Source organism: Peromyscus maniculatus, chromosome 6, assembly GCF_049852395.1.
Source record: "Peromyscus maniculatus bairdii isolate BWxNUB_F1_BW_parent chromosome 6, HU_Pman_BW_mat_3.1, whole genome shotgun sequence".
NCBI classification, from domain to species: domain Eukaryota; kingdom Metazoa; phylum Chordata; class Mammalia; order Rodentia; family Cricetidae; genus Peromyscus; species Peromyscus maniculatus.
Window position 1 is genome coordinate 91,490,825 of NC_134857.1, and position 11,842 is coordinate 91,502,666.

An 11,842-nucleotide genomic window follows, 5' to 3' on the forward strand; every position below is an offset into this window, starting at 1 on the left:
GTGGTCGATTTTAGAGAAAGTTCCATGGAGTGCTGAGAAGAAGGTATATTCTTTCTTGTTAGGATGGAATGTTCTGTAGATATCTATTAGGTCCAATTGGGTCATGACATCAGTTAAGTCCTTTATTTCTCTGTTAAGTTTCGATTTGGGAGATCTGTCCAGTGGTGAAAGTGGGGTGTTGAGATCTCCCACTATTAATGTATGGGGTTTTATATGTGGTTTAAGCTTTAGTAATGTTTCTTTTACATATGTGGGTGCCCTTGTGTTTGGGGCATAAATGTTCAGAATTGAAACTTCATCTTGGTGGATCTTTCCTGTGATGAGTATGTAATGTCCTTCTTGATCTCTTTTGATTGATTTTAGTTTGAAGTCTATTTTGTTGGATATCAGGATGGCTACCCCTGCTTGTTTCTTAATACCATTTGATTGGAAAGTCTTTTCCCAGCTTTTTATTCTTAGGTAGTGTCTGTCTTTGAATTTGAGATATGTTTCTTGTTTGCAGCAGAAAGATGGGTCCTGCTTTCGTATCCATTCTGTAAGTCTATGTCTTTTTATAGGTGAATTAAGTCCGTTGATATTAAGGGATATTAATGACCAGTGATTCTTCATCCCTGTTATTTTTGGTGGTAGTGTGTGTGTACTTCCCTTCTTTGGGGTTTACTGTTGTGGCTTTATCTATTGCCTGTGTTTTTGAGTGTGTATCTGACTTCCTTCGGTTGGAATTTTCCTTCTAGTGCTGTCTGTAGGGCTGGGTTTGTGGATAGGTATTGTTTAAATCTGGCTTTGTCTTCGAATGTCTTGTTCCTTCCGTCTATGATGATTGAAAGTTTCGCTGGGTATATTAGTCTGGGCTGACATCCATGGTCTCTTAGTGTCTGCATTATATCTGTCCAGGTCCTTCTGGCTTTCAAAGTCTCCATTGAGAAATTGGGTGTTATTCTGATGGGTTTACCTTTATAGGTCACTTGGCCTTTTTCCTTGGCTGCTCTTAATATTCTTTCTTTATTCTGTACATTTAGTTGTTTAATTATTATGTGTCGAGGGGACTTTTTTGGGGGGTCTAGTCTGTTTGGTGTTCTATAGGCTTCTTGTATCTTCATAGGCATTTCCTTCTTTAAGTTGGGAAAGTTTTCTTCTATAATTTTGTTGAATATATTTTCTGTGCCTTTGAGTTGGTATTCTTCACCTTCTTCTATCCCTATAATTTGTACGTTTGGTCTTTTCATGGTGTCCCAAATTTCTTGGACATTTTGGTTCATGACTTTGTTGGCTTTAGTGTTTCCTTCGACTGATGAAACTATTTCTTCTACTGTATCTTCAATGCCAGAAATTCTCTCTTCCATCTCTTGCATTCTGTTAGTTATACTTCCATCTGAAGTTCCCGATCTTTTACTCAGGTTTTCTATTTCCAGCATTCCCTCTGTTTGTGTCTCCTTTATTTTTCCAATTTCCCTTTTCAGTTCTTGGACTGTTTCCTTTGTTTGTTTCATTGCTTTTTCATGATTTTCTTTCAGTGCTTTATTGTTTTCTTCCAGGACTTTATTGTTTTCTTGGAGGGCTTTATTGTTTTCTTCTAATTAGTTTGCCCTTTCCTCTAGTTGTTTACAGTGTTCTTCCAATTTTCTTGTCTTTTCCTCTACAAAAGCCTCTACCTTCTTCATGAAGTTACTCATAAGGCTACTTTCTTCTGCTTCTTCCAATTTTTGGTGTTCAGGTCTAGATGTTGGAGGCGGGCTAGGTTCTGGTGATGCTGTATTGCTCTTCATTTTGTTGTATGTACTTCTGCCTTGACGTCTGCCCATCTCCTTGTAGTTCCTTCTTGGTCTTATCAGTGTACTTGTTTCAGAAAGAGCTGACAGATTCAGGAAGACTCTCTCTCTTGTCCAAAAGGGAGTTCTCTTGTCCAACTCTCTGGTCCAGAAGGGAAGTCAGGGGGCAGGATGGGAGCTGGGGGCCGGTCTCTAAGTCTCAGGAAGTGGCTGGGGTCTCGGGCAGATGGGCGTGGGGGCAGGGCGCGGAGATTGCAGGGGCTGCCAGGGGGCTTGGAAAAGGGGATCCCTCCCGGTGGGGCTAGAAGGGGACCTGCCCGGTAGCCAGAACCTGGTGCCAAGTTGGGCAGGTCTTCCCGGAGTGGCTGGTGCCCAGGGATGGGGTCCAGGTTGGACCCGGATACTCACCTCTGGTCCAGAAGGGAAGTCGGGGGCAGGATGGGAGCTGAGGGCCGGTCTCTAAGTCTCAGGAAGTGGCTGGGGTCTCGGGCAGATGGGCGTGGGGGCAGGGCACGGAGATTGCAGGGGCTGCCGGGGGGCTTGGAAAAGGGGATCCCTCAGGGTGGGGTTAGAAGGGGAGCTGCCCGGTGGCCAGAACCTGGTGCCAAGTTGGGCAGGTCTTCCCGGAGTGGCTGGTGCCCAGGGATGGGGTCAGAGTTGGACCAGGATACTCACCTCTGGTCCAGAAGGGAAGTGGGGGGCAACTTATATTCTTATAAGACAGAGTCTCTTATAGAGCTTAGAGTTCACATACTTTATTAAACTAGATGAAGAAAAACAACAACAACCAAAAATCACCTAAGACAACTACTCTTTCTGTCTTGTAGTTCTGGGCTGACAAGCTCACACTGTCATGGTTGGGATTATAAACTCACACTGCCATGGCTGGCTATTTATGTGGTTGCTGTAGATCCAGTTAGTTCTTCATATTTATGAGACAAGTTGCTATTAACTGACCCATGCTGTCAACCCCTAGCCTGTCCAAAATTTCAACAAATTTTTTTTTATATTTTTATGCAGTTTGTAAATCATAAATTGTTGTTTAATCTTTTATTTAATTCATTTAATTTTTTCATTAAGTTTAGTTAAGGGCAAGAATGGAAAATGAGGATGAAGGGAAAAAAAGAAAAAAGGGAAATTTAGAGGAGAAGAAAAAATAAACGAAATGAAAAAAGACATAAATACAACAATGGAAAGAGGAATAAGAAAAAAAGAAGTATTTAATTGGTTAAATGAGATTTAACTGGTTTCCTAGGATGCCACTAAGAAAATAAGAATGGGGCTAGTGAGATGTCTCAGAGGTTGAGAGCATTGACTGCTCTTCCAGAGGTCCTGAGTTCAATTCCCAGCACCCACATGGCAGCTCACAACCATCTATAATGAGATCTGGTGCCCTCTTCTGGCTTGCAGGGACATATGCAGGCAGAACACTATATACTTAATAAATAAATAAATAAATAAATCTTACAAAAAAAAGAGAGAAAAGAAGAATGTATTTAGATCAATGCTGACATCCTATTTATTCTATCTGCATAGTTGCCTGAGACCTGCTACAGTAATATAATTCAGTTCACAATTCTTTGAAGAAAAACTCTTGACTAAAATGCATCTTTTTACAAACACCTAGCTCTTCACAAAGGGGACAGAAAACACTATGTAGAGGAAAGGAAAGAGGCTGCCAAAATGAGTGTAAATTAACCCCAGGCTTTCAACTTCATGAATATGGATAGTTCTTTATCAGCTGGTGTAAAAGTCTCATCATCTGAACAATGAAGCATTCATATGCCTGCTGACATGTACATAATATACACACACATATATATGTTTGTGTGTGTTTTTCAATATGTGCCTATATTATCTATGGATACATAAATAATACACTGTAAGGGTTTGTCATCATCTTTAATTATTATGCATAATTTTATTATAAGTCGGTCTTGAAACTGTGACAGCTTTCTGGACAATGAGGTTCTTAATGCAGAAATTTTTATTTTTATTTTATTTACTGCCTGGTGAAAATAAAATATAATGGAGGATAGAATACACACACACACACACACACACACACACACACACACACACACACACACACATTTACTTGCATATGTACATAATGTCTTTCAATTTTAAAGATGTCTTTAACTTGTCCATATGTTCCTTCTTTATAAAAACATGAGATTCAGCCAAATCTACACTACCTAAGGAAATAAAAGTTTATCTAATTAGCTTAGCTATTTGTTATAACATATTGAGTTATTCTGTAACACTAATTCCACTGACCTGCATTAAACTGCTGGCTCTTTTGATGTTATAAATGTTCTTAGGAAACCATAGACTTTTTGGCATTAATGAAAATTTGAGTCTATGAGAACAATTGCACAAATAGCAGAAAATTTACACACTGAAGAGTAAAACAGAGACAAACAATAAAACAAAACCTACCCACTCAAAACAAGTAGCTATGACACTGGCATCAACAAGATCATTGTCAAAATAACAGTGAATCATCCAAGCTCACATATTTTTCAGAATGGTAGTAGAGAGCTTTCTGTTCTCTCATCCCCTGTGCTATAGTGGGGGCGAAAACTGTAGTAGTTCTGGGATTCCTGTATGTGTTCACAACAACAGTAGGGTCACATGAATCTTTACTTGTAAGAAATGCATCTCAACTCATTTTGCCACAGTTTTCAGATCTCCATAGATCAGATGTCAGTCACATGGCTAGATGAATCACAATCTGAAAAAAAGGAGTATAAAACTTTTCTCATTCAGACAATTGAAGAGACATGGAATAATGAATAAGTGGGACTTTGATATCAAAGTTTTCTTATTTCATTTTAGTCTTTGGGGGTTATCCAATTATGTTTACAAAATGAATCATTATCTCAGTTCTAGGCTACCAATTTTATCAGTACTATGCAAAGATGCCATTTTGAGCAAAATAATCATGAACAATCAGCACAGAGCATACACATAATTAGCAGGTAATCAGTACTTTGTTTGTTAATCATTTTTATCTCTTTCAATAGAAACAGGTTGATTCTATCAAATGACTTTTCTGCAACAGTTAAGATGGTAGACATTAGTATTCTGGTTGCAATTTTTTGGAGGGGCTGGGTTTCAAGACTGGGTTTCTGTAGTGCAGGCTGGCCTTGTACTCACAGAGATCCTCCTGCCTCTGCCTCCTGAGTGCTGGGATTAAATGCATGTGCCACCAATGCCCTACTTGGTTGCATGTTTTTTAAAGTTAAATCAAATTTTGAATATTGGAATAATCCTTACTTGCTCATAACATATATTTATATAATTTGACTGAACTTACATTTTCCCTGGATGTTTTAATGTATTTGTATGTCAGTCTACCTGTTTATAGTTGTATTTTTTATAGGTGTTTTATTTTTTTTTCTGATTTTAATGGAACAACATGGATGCCTCAGAATTAGTTTTACACAAGCTCTTAAATTTTATGGAAATGAATGGTAAGAATAAATATTATTTCCTTTAAAATATTTGCTAGCATGCATTCGAAAAGGCATGTGAGTCTTGGAATTTTTTCAGAAGATTTTCAACTCAGTTACTTAAGGAGTATTACAATATTCTGTTTGTCCTTTTCATCCACCAGAGCTTTTATAGTTAGTATCTTAAAAGAGCATTTTCTTCTTTGTCTGAACTACTGAATACACAAAAATTTCCATAATGTTCTTTTATCCTCTAATATCTAAGTTTTCAAAATTAATTGATCCATAGTGATGACAGAACTGTTTTTCTAATACTATTAGTGTATCTTTTCTCATTCCCTTTAAAATAGGCGTGAGTTTTTTTTTAAAAAAATAAATGTTATTACAATTTTCAGATATTTGCTCCCTGATTTTATCTAATATTTTCTTTTCCTTTAATTGTTTAGTTTTTTCCATGTCTAGATGTTTTGCTTTTGCAGTATTATTGACTTTAGGTATATTTTCTTTTGCTGTTATATTCCTTTAGGAGATGATATGAGGCAATTAATTGGTGAGCTAACATCCTCATGAGTACTTAGTGTGATAACAATCTGCTATAAACTTAACTCCCAGGAAGAGGCTGAGCTTTCATTGTTATTTAGTACAATGGGCTTTCCTGTTTCTCTTGATTTCTTTTTTAAGCCATGAATTATGTAGAACAATTTTGTTACTGATGTTGATTTTAAACATTTAAAGATAACTTCTGAAGTCTTTTGTAGGTATATTCTTGTCCAGTATACACAGTTTGTAAGGATTTGGTATTTTAAAATGCATGGTTTATTAATTTATTGTCGAAACACTTTTTGTCCTATGCTCTCTCTGTATGTGTATTTTTGAGTTGCATATGTTTTTGCTGTTTGTTGAAATATTCTAAAATTCCAAATACATCATGTCATTTGGTTAGTCCATTGTTAGTGATTTTCTGATCTTTGTTCTATAAATTATTAATAATGGTTTTTACAAATATCAAACATATATAATTCAATTGGTTTATCTATTTAATAATACTTTCATATAGTATTTATTACTGAGTTGTCTGGTGTATAAACAAGGATTGTTATGTCTTCTTGGTGAATTAACCTTTTATCTCAATGAAATGAAGTTTTCCTTACACACTTACAATTTGCTCTCAAATTGACAAGTTTTACATTTGTGTAGTTATTTTATCTTTTGCTTAATTTTCAGATTATTATTCTCCATCCTGTTACTTTTACTCTTTTGTCTTTCTTATCTAAAATATTCTTCTTTGAGTTAAGGTATAGACCATTCTCAATAATTTTAAAATGCAATCTGACAATCAATACCCTTAAATTGGGATGCTTATGTCAAGAGCTTGTAAAACTTCCTGTGCCTTCTCCCTACAAGCAATATTATTAAAATGCAGTTATTTTTATATCTTTGGCTGTTTTCATGCTTCAGTGGTAGAATGCCTACAGCATAACAAAGCCTATGTGTTCTTAGGTGAAAGTTCTTACTATTTCTTCCTTGTAAGAAGTGCAAATCACAGATTAGATTGTGTCAGTTATTTTCAGATATTTAAGTCTAAAGTCTATTTGTTTTTCTCATTGTCCCCTTTGTTCTCAATTTCTGATTTATGCCTCCTTTCCTGACTTATCTTAGGTCCATTGTGCGTTTTTTTTTGTTTGTTTTTTTATTAAATCTGATTTACTAAGTTCATGGCTTATTCATTTTATCACAATATCAATGATAATTTTAGAACTGGTGCCATGTTTAAAATCAATATCCTATCTTAATTTGGGAATCAAAATTATACTAGTAGCAATAGCCAGTCATGGTGAAGTAGGCCTATAATCCCAGCACCAGGGAAGCTAAATTTTGATTAAAATGAGATGTAGACCAGATTGGATGCAGAGTGAATGTGAAACCAGCCTGACCTACATCATGAGAACTTGTTTCGAACCAACAACAAAAACAAACAAAATAAGCAAACAAAACAAAACAAAAACCAAACAAAAACCAAAATACTGATGATAATGTAATTCTATTTCTCTCTTCCTGACTTTAAAGGTGCAGTTTCCAAATACTATATTTATGTATGTAAAGTTAAATGTAATAAATATATATAACTAAAAATTATAAAAGATTTCTAAATCACAGACTTTGAGGGAGGATGATAGGATTTCTAGAGGTGTCAATGAACCTCAAAGAGGTGGGAAAAAAACACAGTTCAGATTGACTTCATCAAACTGGATCAAGACTTCAGGGAGTCTGATCCTAAGCAGTTTATTTCCAGCAAATTTAAACATATTATAATTTAGAAAAAGGTACCTGGTGTAATACAATCTCCGGTGTACAAGGAAGTGTGATTACATTATAACTCAACTCAGGGCACATATGATTTCTTCCAAGAAGATGGGTGCTAGAGAGAGGCTATGTGTGCTAACTTGAGGGCCTAAGGAAGTGTCTGGCCTGGTCTAGGTCATACATATAGCATAGAGGTCATTTGGGCTATTTGCCACCTCTGGTCCAGTTTCCAGGAACTTGAGTGGGTGGGCCTCTAGGTATACAGATAATGTAAGAGTCATTTAGACTATTAGGTATCTCTGGTCCTGAAAGTTTGGGGAGGGTCATTTAGATTACTAGCCACCTCTGGTCCTGGTTGTAGGAGCTTGACATGGCCTGGCCCAAGATATAATACACATAATCAGGCTATTAATCACTTGTAAATCCCAGGTTTCTGTATGGAAGAAAAGGTTTTTCATCTTTCCCATTGGAAAGACAATCACAAGTGTTTAACATTCCTGGTTTCTCTGGAGAGCTGTGGACACAATGACCTTCATGCTGTGCTCCCAACGTAAATATTATATATGCAAATATATAAATATAATATATAATATGTGTCTATCATACATACATGTGGTATATATATATAATTTATGTGATCTATACATACATATCTATCATATATTCATCTAATATGTGATATATATATCATATGTATGTATTAATGCACTAAAACTCTTAACATTTTAAAAATTCTGCAATTAATGTTCAATTATTCAGTTTTATAAAAATAAAAATGTTATGAATCCTATCAATGTTTTGAAAATGTCATATTGACTCTAAAATTTATATGAAAATTCAGAGTACATGGGACAAATTATGAATACACATGTGTTGACACATCACATGCTCCTCTAAATAAATATGACAGTTAATGGTTTAGTGTATGAGCCTTTTAATTAAAATAATTGAACTTTCAAATATAACTTAAAATTTCATTTTTTTTTTTTTTTTTTTTTTTGGTTTTTCGAGACAAGGTTTCTCTGTGTAGTTTTGCGCCTTTCCTGGAGCTCACTTGGTAGCCCAGGCTGGCCTCGAACTCACAGAGATCCGCCTGGCTCTGCCTCCCGAGTGCTGGGATTAAAGGCGTGCGCCACCACCGCCCGGCCAAAATTTCATTAATGGTACAAGTTATTAAACATACTTCACTAGAAAAGCTGTATTAAAATTATATATAATGGAAAATTAAAACAAAATCCCATAATTTCAATATGGAAGAATAAATTGGAGTACATACATTGAATCCACTAATTACCATTCAGTAATGTTAAGTAGATTAGTGAAATAGAATCCAGAAACAAAGAAACAGACACATACATTGATACAAATGTATATGCTATATATGTGTTTATATGGAATGAGTTGTCAACTAAAACACAAAAGCACTTCATGTGCATATAGTGGTAATTTCAACAAATGGTAAGGCAAAATTTAGATATCCTAAGTCAAACACAGATTTTTAAATAAATTGCTTACACCATAGCAATGTTTAATCAGTTATTTCAGCAACCTGTGACCCAGTCATGTTGACATATAAGCTTCCACAATATGCAGCACAAAATTAACAATTTATTAAGAAATTTAATTTAGGCTTTGGACACATGCTTATAATGATCCCTGTACTTGGAAGCAGGCCTGTGGTGGATCAGAAGTTCAAGGTTATCCTGGGCTGCGAATCATGTTTGAAGACATCATAACTATGAGATCCTGATAAAAAAAAAAAAACAGTAAAATGATAGTTGATAGTAAGACTGAATGAAAGAGCACAGAAAAATAAGATATTTTTAATTTTTTTAAAATTTAGAAAATATTAAGGTCTAATGATAGAAACAATAATTGGAGGCTGTGGATGTAGGGTTCAGAGAGGGATTACTAAGGGGTTGTGAAGAAGCTTATGGGATGTGTAACACTTCACTATCTTCATTTTTATACTGGTTTATATATGGCTTACATATATACATTATATATATAATATATATATGAAATACACATATAAAGCTTCTATTTCTATGATTTTAATCTACAGTTTCGTTGTTTATCAATAACACTGAAGTCCATTCTGACTGTGACATAGCTTCAGCACTCAGGAACTCACTGCAGCTGAGGTTACCTGCCCAAGAGCAGAAAGAAACGTTCCACAGTCTTGCTCAAGGTGTCTTTCTGACTCTCCTTAGCATCAGTTCTCAACCTGAAAAGACAAAGGATGAACTGAAAGTCACCATCATTTCTGAAGCACACAATTCCTGCTTTCCACAACGTAACCCTCGCTTGGTGTCATCTGTCCAGTACAAATCATTGTTCTCAACTTGGCACCAGTCTGTCCCGACAGGCTTTACTCTTCCTGGAATCCAGACTGAAGATTTAGGGCCATGGCTTGCAACTATGTCTTCAACCTTGAAAGAGAATGAGGTAAATTGGATAGACAGACTGTCCTTAAAGATTTTCATGTCCCTGCAGAGGACATGAAGTTCAGGGACTCAGAGTACTGGGGACAGACACAAAATAATGTCAGCTGCTGTCACACCGGCACATACTAGGCATTAAATAATAATTAAATGGATGAACGAAAATAACATTTGTGCTTATTATTTCAGAGAATTTGATTTTTGACTTGATATCACAAAATATAGAACAAAAGACATGGAACAAATACTTGTCAAGGTAAATAGTAACAAAATCAGTCATACATTTCTGACTTTTAATTCAGTGCAGGGGTTTCTGAAGAAAATATTTCTGTTACATATTTTTTAATGATTTAAAATATTGAGGATTAAACCCTAAATTTTACACATGGAAGGTGTCTTCCTGTCCCTACACTGAGCTAGACATGCCCAGACTATTTACATTTTTTATTTTTATTTTAAGAAAAGTTACCACTAATAGCCCCATGCTGTCCCTGAACACATCTTATATATTAGGTAGGCACTTAACCTGGCTATCTTTATGTCTCAACTTCTTGGACAGTTACAGTTAGAGGCCTTTGTCACCAGGTGTAGAAAAACAAACTCTTTATCAAACACAGGTTGCTTTATGTAGCTGAAGTTTTCTCCAGTTCCACCTGGGCCTGCAACCACTCAGACCCAAATAAACACACAGAGTTTGATATTAATTACGAACTGTATGGCCTAATGGCTCAGGCTTCTTCTTAGCTAGATCTTACATCTTAAATTAACCCAATTCAATTCTATAAATCTGTACCTTGCCACATGGCTTATGGCTTGTGACTTACCAGTATCTTTACATCTTGCTTTTCATGGCTGACAGCATCTCCTGACTCAGCCTTCCTCTTCCCTGAATTCTTCTCTCTCCTTGTCTGGCTACTGGCCAATCAGCACTTTATTAATTAACTAATCAGAGCATTCACTGCGTACAGAGTGATATCTACAACAGCTTTACCTAGAGTATTTATGATTCTTGTATTTCTTGTCCAAAGTATTTTTTCTGCCTTACTTTGAGGAAGAAATCAAAGAGAAAGATGAAATACCTGAAGTCATTTTTTCCCATATCTATGCTCTTTCCTATTATTACATTTTAAACTAGATCACAAAACAATTTCATTGATATAATGCCTACTTATTGAATGACCATTTAATTTAATCTAACTTTTTTTTTGTTTTTTTGAGGCAGGGTTTCTCTGTGTAGTTTTGTGCCTTTCCTGGGGCTCACTTGGTAGCCCAGGCTGGCCTAGAACTCACAGAGATCCACCTGGCTCTGTCTACCAAGTGCTGGATTTAAGGTGTGCACCACCACCACTCGGCTAATCTAACTATGATTTATAGAACAAGATATTTTCCAGCCTCAAAATTTTCTTATCCACGTGTTCTGATCATATATTTATTTCTATTTCTTAGGACATATACATAATAATTTAAAGGGGTATCATTGTAGTCATTGTATCATCATCAATTCAAATGACAAAAAAGATATTGTTTTGGGAGACTTGATCATGCTGTGTGAAGATGTGTGTTCTTCCTCACCTATCTAAGAAACCTTCTGATTGGTTTAATAAAGAGCTGAATGTCCAATAGCTAGGCAGGATAGGTAGGTGGAACTTCTGGTGGAGCCAGAGAAACTTGGAGGAAGAGTCAGAAAGGCAAGAACAAGACATGGTGGAAGTTGGCCATGCAGTATAGATGGGAGGTAATGAACCATGTTGCATAACATAAATTAATATAAATGGGTTAATTTAAGATTTTTCCCTTTATTGGTCCCACTTATCTCCTGTCTCCTTGAATTGTTCTCTGCCCTTCAACTTTTCCCCCTCCCCAAATC